Here is a 7,416-nt window from a genome sequence, read left to right on the forward strand (position 1 = left end):
ACCTGGAGGCTGCAAGTTTCAAAGTAGAATGTCCGTAGCTCAGGGACAAATTGTTCAAGAACTTTTGCCCACATGGTTTTATTATGTTTCCACAGAAAACCATGGGAGCTGGGGAGTTAGTTTAAAAACAAGGGTAATAAAGTTTTCTAAATGAAAACTGGAGATTTGGAGATCAAAAATTTAAAGCCATTACCCAGTAGACTGCCCAGGCATCATTAACAAACTTAACATCCTTGAAAACTACTAAGTCTTGGATGACAGCATGCATGTTTTCTTTCTGGAGGTAAATTGGTGACGTTTTTCAACTATAGTCCTGCTTACTGAGCCACAGACTCAATGATCTTCTAAGACGTAGAACTAAACTATGAGCCACACAAGTCAACCATAAATACAGATGTCTCTCATCTCCAACTGTAGTGAGTTTCATGTATATAACATCACCATTGTTTCTTGCTTTAAGAAACTTCACCAGCCATAGGAATTTGTTATTTGTAATGTTTTCCTTCTTTCTGGCACATGTTCCTTCAATAAAAGTCATGCATTTATTGGAATTTTTTCTTGAAAACTAGAGAAGGACATTCTCAAAGTTCTGCCCAGATTACTATGTATGAGTCAAGTAAATACAGAGCTAGCCAAGGGGTGCTGATAAATAGTTCAGGATTAATTCAGTAAGACATGGTTAAACTTGCGACTAAGAACATTAACTCTGACGGGGTGAGTGCCTCTTTAACGGATGTGCTCCGGGCGTTGATACTCAAAGTGTGCTCTACAGACCAAGAGCATTTACATCACAGGAGAGCTAGTGAGCAATGGAGCATCTCTGTCTTGTTGAACCAGAATCTGCATTTTAACCAGCACCCAGGGATTCACATACAACTTAGAGTTCAACTGTCTTAGCAACGCATCAGAGCCACATCCATCTACAAATCAATCTCTTATCTTCCTTCTCCCCTCCCTCTTCATTTCTTTTCTTCTCGCCCTTTCCCTTCTAAAGTGCTTATTTTAATCTCTAAATTAACCTGAAATGTCCCCTGTGGGAGTTTCTGGTTTTGTCTGTGTGTTAGACCCTGTTGGGGGATGTGAATGTCCCCTAAAGTACACATGTATTGTGAGATAACAGGGAAAGACCCTGCCATGAACTCCCACATGGGTCAGTAGGTCGTATTATTGGATTGTTCCTTAACGAAGTACAAAATCTAACTCAGGGCTGACTGGAAGTGGGGTAGGCGAGGCAGATACATATCAATGATCTAACAATAGGTCAGACTGAGGGACACGCTCTCCTTACTTGTGGTGGACCTGAGTGGTAGGAGTTTAAGCAGGTTCAAGGAGAGAAGAACTGAATGAAACCATGGGGAGAGTCAAGACCCAGGGGAACAATGGACTGGCAGCTCAGAGAGACACCTTGTCTAAGCTACCATCTTCTCCCTTATCAACCACTGCAGTGTTCTCCAAGAACACCTCCCTCCCTGACTCTGCTAGTACTCCCTTCCAAAGGTTTTCCCACCATATGCCAGCGTGAATTCATAAACTCTTAAAACGCCTTCCAACAAACATATAAGAAAATCCACCACTTCCCCATGGCCTGAGAAGCCCAGGAGAGATGGAGACGCTGCCGCTCCCTGACCACCCCCGCTCCCACCATTTGTCCACTGCTTGCCAAGTATCAGCCTCTCATCTGCTATTTGCTCCGCACATACATTACACTCTCAGGAATATTTAACTTTGGCTTATGCAGCACGAGCCACCCTTTGTGGGCCACCCCCTCTCAGGATGGTGCAAGTCATCTTCGGGATCACGTAACACAATACTTCTCTTGAGAGGCGCTCCCCTTCCTAACACTCGGTGGAATTTTACAAAGAGCAATTCATACCTGAGAAGTGAGCTCCAAGCGTGGCGGTGACCGTGCACACCTTGCCTACTGCTCACTCCTAGAGTCTTGAGTTGTACCAACCCCCAGGGGGAGCTCAGTAATTTTTAAAGTGAGGAATGAGTGATTTCTTTGTCAGAGTCACACATGATCTCATCTGCGCTACAGCACAACTCAGTAAGTCTGATATTAAAATCACAGTTTTATCAATAAGGAAATCGAACCTCACAAGGGTCACTCAGTAAGAGCAAGCCTAAGGGTCAACTCCAGGGTTTTCTAATGTCAAAGAACAGGTCCATTCTGCATCCTGAAATCAGTCACCTGGTCAGGGGGGCCCTGGTGGAGGCGATCTGTTCAGGGTATGAATGCTCAGCAGTTGGGAACTGTATCAAATGGACTTTGGAAACACGTCATAAACCTTGTCTCTTCAGTCCTGAGACTCCGAGGGAAACTTTCAAAGTGACAGAAGCGTGCACTTGACAGCTCTCTGCACTCTTTAGTCTGGTTTCAGTTTCTAAAATACATTCTTACTTGTGTTATCTCACATGAGAAGCAATTTTTCTCAAATGTATTACGAGTTTTAGTAACTTTTAACAAAATAGGGACTCTGCAGTAAGCTCTCTGCCTGATGGAGAAGTGGGGGGGAGAAGTGGGCTTCCCTTGTGACATCACTGAGGGACTTACTTCAGTAAGGATGATGGGAACTAGAAATATTTGCAGATTTTATTTAATTCTTTCAGTTGTTTTCTTCCCACTATGTTTTCTTTCCATTTCTCAGTACACTATGTGTGTCTACCTATATATATATATATATACTCACACACAAATATATGTATTTGTAAAATATTTTTTCCTCCACAGGTGGATGAAATTCCCAGCAGAACACCAGCGTATGAATCCTGAGCACAGGAAAATGCAGGGGATAGGAAACTAAAGGGAAAAAACATGAGTTTAGGTCATTAAGTACTCATCTTGCACCATTTAATCTCCACATCATCTATGCAAGGTGACTGACTGTGTTCCCACCACTCCCAGGAAAGGTGAGACTCGGGAGGGAAACGTGCTTTGCCCAAGGGCAACACAGCCAGAAGGAAGTAGAGTGGCACCCATGGTCAGTTCAGTCTGTCCACACTGCTCCACCCACTGCCTTAGTACAGGGCTCGGACATAACTGCCCGGGTGCTGCTGCTCTCCTGGGCCTCCTGGGGAGACAACTGTGCTTCATCCTGCATTTCAGGCATCCCTGAATCAGAGCAAGAGAAGTGAGGAATCTGATCGTACAAATGGAAGAAATGATAAAGATGAATTCATGCCTGACAAACACACAGAGGGTGACTAAACCAGTGGCATCAGACCTGGATAAGCAACGGAAAGATTTAGTGGGCATTTATTTAAAACTGCAATTTTCTGAACCCTACCCCTGAATCACAGAGTGAGACAATTCACAGGTGGCTCCCAGGAGAATTTTTTTTTTAATCATCCCAATCGATTCCAGAAATTATGACGTTCAGAGAACCACTGATTCAGCTAATCCTTCTGCTGTTTCTGAGCATGAATTTGCCTTTTGCTTTTAGAGCCGGTCAGTCGTTCACCACTTACCAAAGCTTAAACAGCTTTTAGTGCTCTGTTAACAACAGGAAGCAATTAGAGGAACTCATTATTGCCTTTCAGAAATTTGTACATTCACAAGTTCACTGACTCAGGTGTAGTGGATGAGAACATGGGTTCAAGAACCAGACTGCTTTGGGGTGTAACGTCAGCAACGGTAATTACTAGTACAGTGACTTTGCACAAGTTACTAAAGGATCTGCGAATCCTCATTTACCTCAGTAAGAAATGGTGACGGTAAAACACTGCCCAACGATGATGGTAGCATTGACTTCAGAAGCTTGTTTGCCATGTTTAATTGAGATAATGCAGGTAACATGTTCAGGTAGTAATTGATATTTAGTAAATACCCAATAAATACTCACTATTACTTACAGGGCATCTAGTAAGAACCAAGCCTTTTGCTAAAAATAAAAAAATAATAGAAAGTGGAGTTGTAAAGAACATCGATCGGACAATCCATGTACTTTTGCAGGACACATCCTCATCACTCTCCTCTGCACAAGCCATATTTAGGCTGATGAATCATAATTACTTGGTTGAGCTTAGGAAGACAGAGCATTGGCTCCCCCAATCATCTTCCACAACCAAGAAAAGGGAGAGAAATGGATCACAACTCTTTATAAATTGGTCTCTGTTCTCTTACGATGAGAAACTGAATTATGAATCTGACATTCACTTTCTCAGAAGTGCCACTTCCTAAAATGTTCTGGGTGGATAAATGACAGATCCCACAACCGCTACTGTAACTTTATCCCAATCCCCTTTCGGCAAGTCTGCGTTAAATACCGATTCTGTCCTAGGCTCCTCTGCAAAACTGTCAAAATCCCTCCCTCATGGAATCTGCATTGTAATGAGACGGGGCAGTGAATCATAATAACAGTGGTAATAATAATAATACCAAACCGAATGAATAAATAATTTCAGACAGACAAAAGCCAATCATGAATCAAACTAATTGCAGACAAAGACAACTAAAGAACACCAAAAATTAGTTTCTACGAAGCAAGGCTTACTACTAGAAGAGTTACCTAAAAAGCCTTCCAATTCTTCTCTGATAAGATGGCACCTGAGTTGCAGAGACCGAATGAGAAAACAATTAACTGCGATTCTGGGTAAAAGAACCAGGGGACTACGACCAAGATTGCCTGTTAACGAGGCCTAAATATCACATCTCTCCCCCTCTCTCTCTCTTTCACACACACACACACACACACACACAGCCAAAATCCTTCTGAAGAAATGGGAAGACTGCAGTTGGGTGAGGGGTAAAGCAACACATGTTCAGTGAGAAAATGAATCCTCATCTGAGTAAAATTCGCACTGACACACAGAAATGGATCATATGCAAAATACGCATGAATGATTAATGACGACTGTGAATTTATAATCTATAACTAAAAATCCACTTAGACATAAGGAGAGGAGGCAAATAAAACCTTGTGCCACAATCAATAATACCCTGTTTTCAAAATTAAAATGCAATGCTTTGATCACCACATTAACTTCCTTAGCTTAAGAGAGCTCACCAGTCCATAATACCAAAAAGTAATCAATGCATTTTGATAGTTACAGAATTCCATCCTTCTTTGAACCACCAACTTAAGTGATGGTCAAGCCAACAAAGATACTAGGAGGAGACATCCGTAACAACATATATTTTTCATTAACTAAGTACTGCTTAAACATTTACTAAACAATGGTTACTGGAGAGAGTTTCAGATGAAAATTTCTCTAGCATTGTATAAAAAGGTAATACAGTAATGGGTCCTGTGAACTTAACTATGGCTTTCTTTTATATTTCTCTCACTATTCATTAATCTATGGATTTCAACACTTCTCTCCTTTACCTTTCCTTCCTCTTTCCTATCACCCACCCTTCATTGACACCCCATAACTGTAGCCCTGAGCTTAAGGACAAATTGGAAAGTGTGAGTGTAGACATCTTCCTATACACTGGCAGATGTAACTGTTGGAAATGAATAACTTAGATAAATCCTATGATCATCTAACTTCATAAGAAGAAAGTTAAAAGTCTTCTTCATCTAAAACTCCAAAATCCTGACTCAAATAAGTAGAAACAGGGAGGCTTACTCATCTTAATATTTGGTTCATACACTTCAGGTCAGACCCCCACTCTTTAAAAAAATTCCTCTCTATCTTCTTTTTTTTTCCTTAATCACTACTTGCAATCTCATTCTTGTCCCCTTTTCCACCCTTTCTTCCTGCCTTTCCCTCTAAACAAAAGTTTTAAATAGGAATTTAGAATCTGGATCTCTCCCAAATGAAGCCGTAAGGTACCCATTTTAAGCAATAAATCAAGAAATTCACTTCTCTCCCGAGTATCCAGTTTGGTTCTACTTATGTCACTTTGTTGGGAGAACTGAGGTGAGAGCCACTCAAATCCTTATCTTTCTTCTGTGTGATTCAGACGTCACTGGTCCTAACCTCATATTAAAGCAAAGAGAGAAAAGGCCATGCAACTGATGAGTTTAGCTGATGCTCCCATTTGAGAGGACTGGCTTATTTTGTACAGCCGAAATGGATACAGCTGCACTGAAGCAAAAACGCTCCATTTGGCCCTAGGTCCTCTTCTCGTCCATGCCATCACCATGCTGCCTGGCCTTTTCATCTTCTCTTGTGTTTTTCGTACTTACCATTTTGCTCTGCTAACATACAGCAGGTCTTGTCAAATTTCCAGCTGTTTAAAGGGTTCTTTTTGGTATTTTAGAAAGACGATATTGAGAAAATAGATTTTTCATGATTTGGCTATAAATACACAGGCAACTTTCAGGTAAGGAATGGAGCACAGAATAACAAGAAGGCTAGATTACTGCTTTTAAAATTCAGATTATAGAATATGCCGGTAACTTATTTTTCCTCAGTGACCAAGGAAGTTAGACCATAAATCATTCAGTTGTAAGCATACATCCTTTTGGCTTTCACATCCAGCCACATGGTTTATATTTAAATATAATAGATAATATTTTCACATATGTTATCTATGTAATGTTTACTGTAAATGTTTAAGTACTGGTCCTACCAATCCTGCCTTCAAATAGAGAATCTTGAGGCTCAGCAGGTGAACATTTATCCCAAATATAAAGCTAGTAAACAGAAGAGCCAGATCTTAGGGTTAGTTTTCTTTATCTAAACTAAGTGCCCTTTCAATGTTTAATACATTGTTTTCCCCTGCGCATGAATGTCATCCTATGACTGAGTCATTACATGGTGTACAAAGAATTACACAGATTATCCTTAAAGTATCACTGATCACTTTTAATGTGACAGTACTAAAACTGTGTTCTAGAAAGATTTTCTGTTTGTAGAAAAATTGAATTCCAGAAAGAGTATCGAGCTCAGGCCACATGTACAGAGAATAGCTTCACAGGACGAACAGTTGCTGTTGAGTTATGACAGTGAAGGTGGAGTTTCAAAGTGTGGACTCCTTCCAGCATCACATTACTTATGAGTCCATCTCCACTCTACCAATCCCTGCACCTGTGGTTTGAGGCGATTACATAATCCCTCTGTGCCACTGTTTCCTCAGCTGGAAAGTAAGAAGTTTCTATGTCATAAAAACTGTTGCAAGGATTCAGCTAATTAATCCCTATGAAGTGCCTAGAACCCTGCCTGGCACACAACAGATACTCGAAGAGGCACGTGGCTGAAAATGTTGATGATGCCGAATCTGTGCCTTCAATTCAAGAATGAAGAGGACTTGAACCCCATTATTTGCCTGTATAACTGACAAGCACATCACACTTGGCTCAAGGTCCTAACAGAACGAAGTCCTCTACCCTGCTCGTGGCTGTTTCACAACACTTACACGGATATCTGCTCAATCTTGAAAGGCAGCAGCATTCATCAGCATAGTAATTGCCCTGAGAAGGCTATAAAAACAAGAGCTCATTTTCCTTTTGTTAAAGAATAGCACAA

Source organism: Vicugna pacos, chromosome 20, assembly GCF_048564905.1.
Source record: "Vicugna pacos chromosome 20, VicPac4, whole genome shotgun sequence".
Taxonomy (NCBI): Eukaryota; Metazoa; Chordata; class Mammalia; order Artiodactyla; family Camelidae; genus Vicugna; species Vicugna pacos.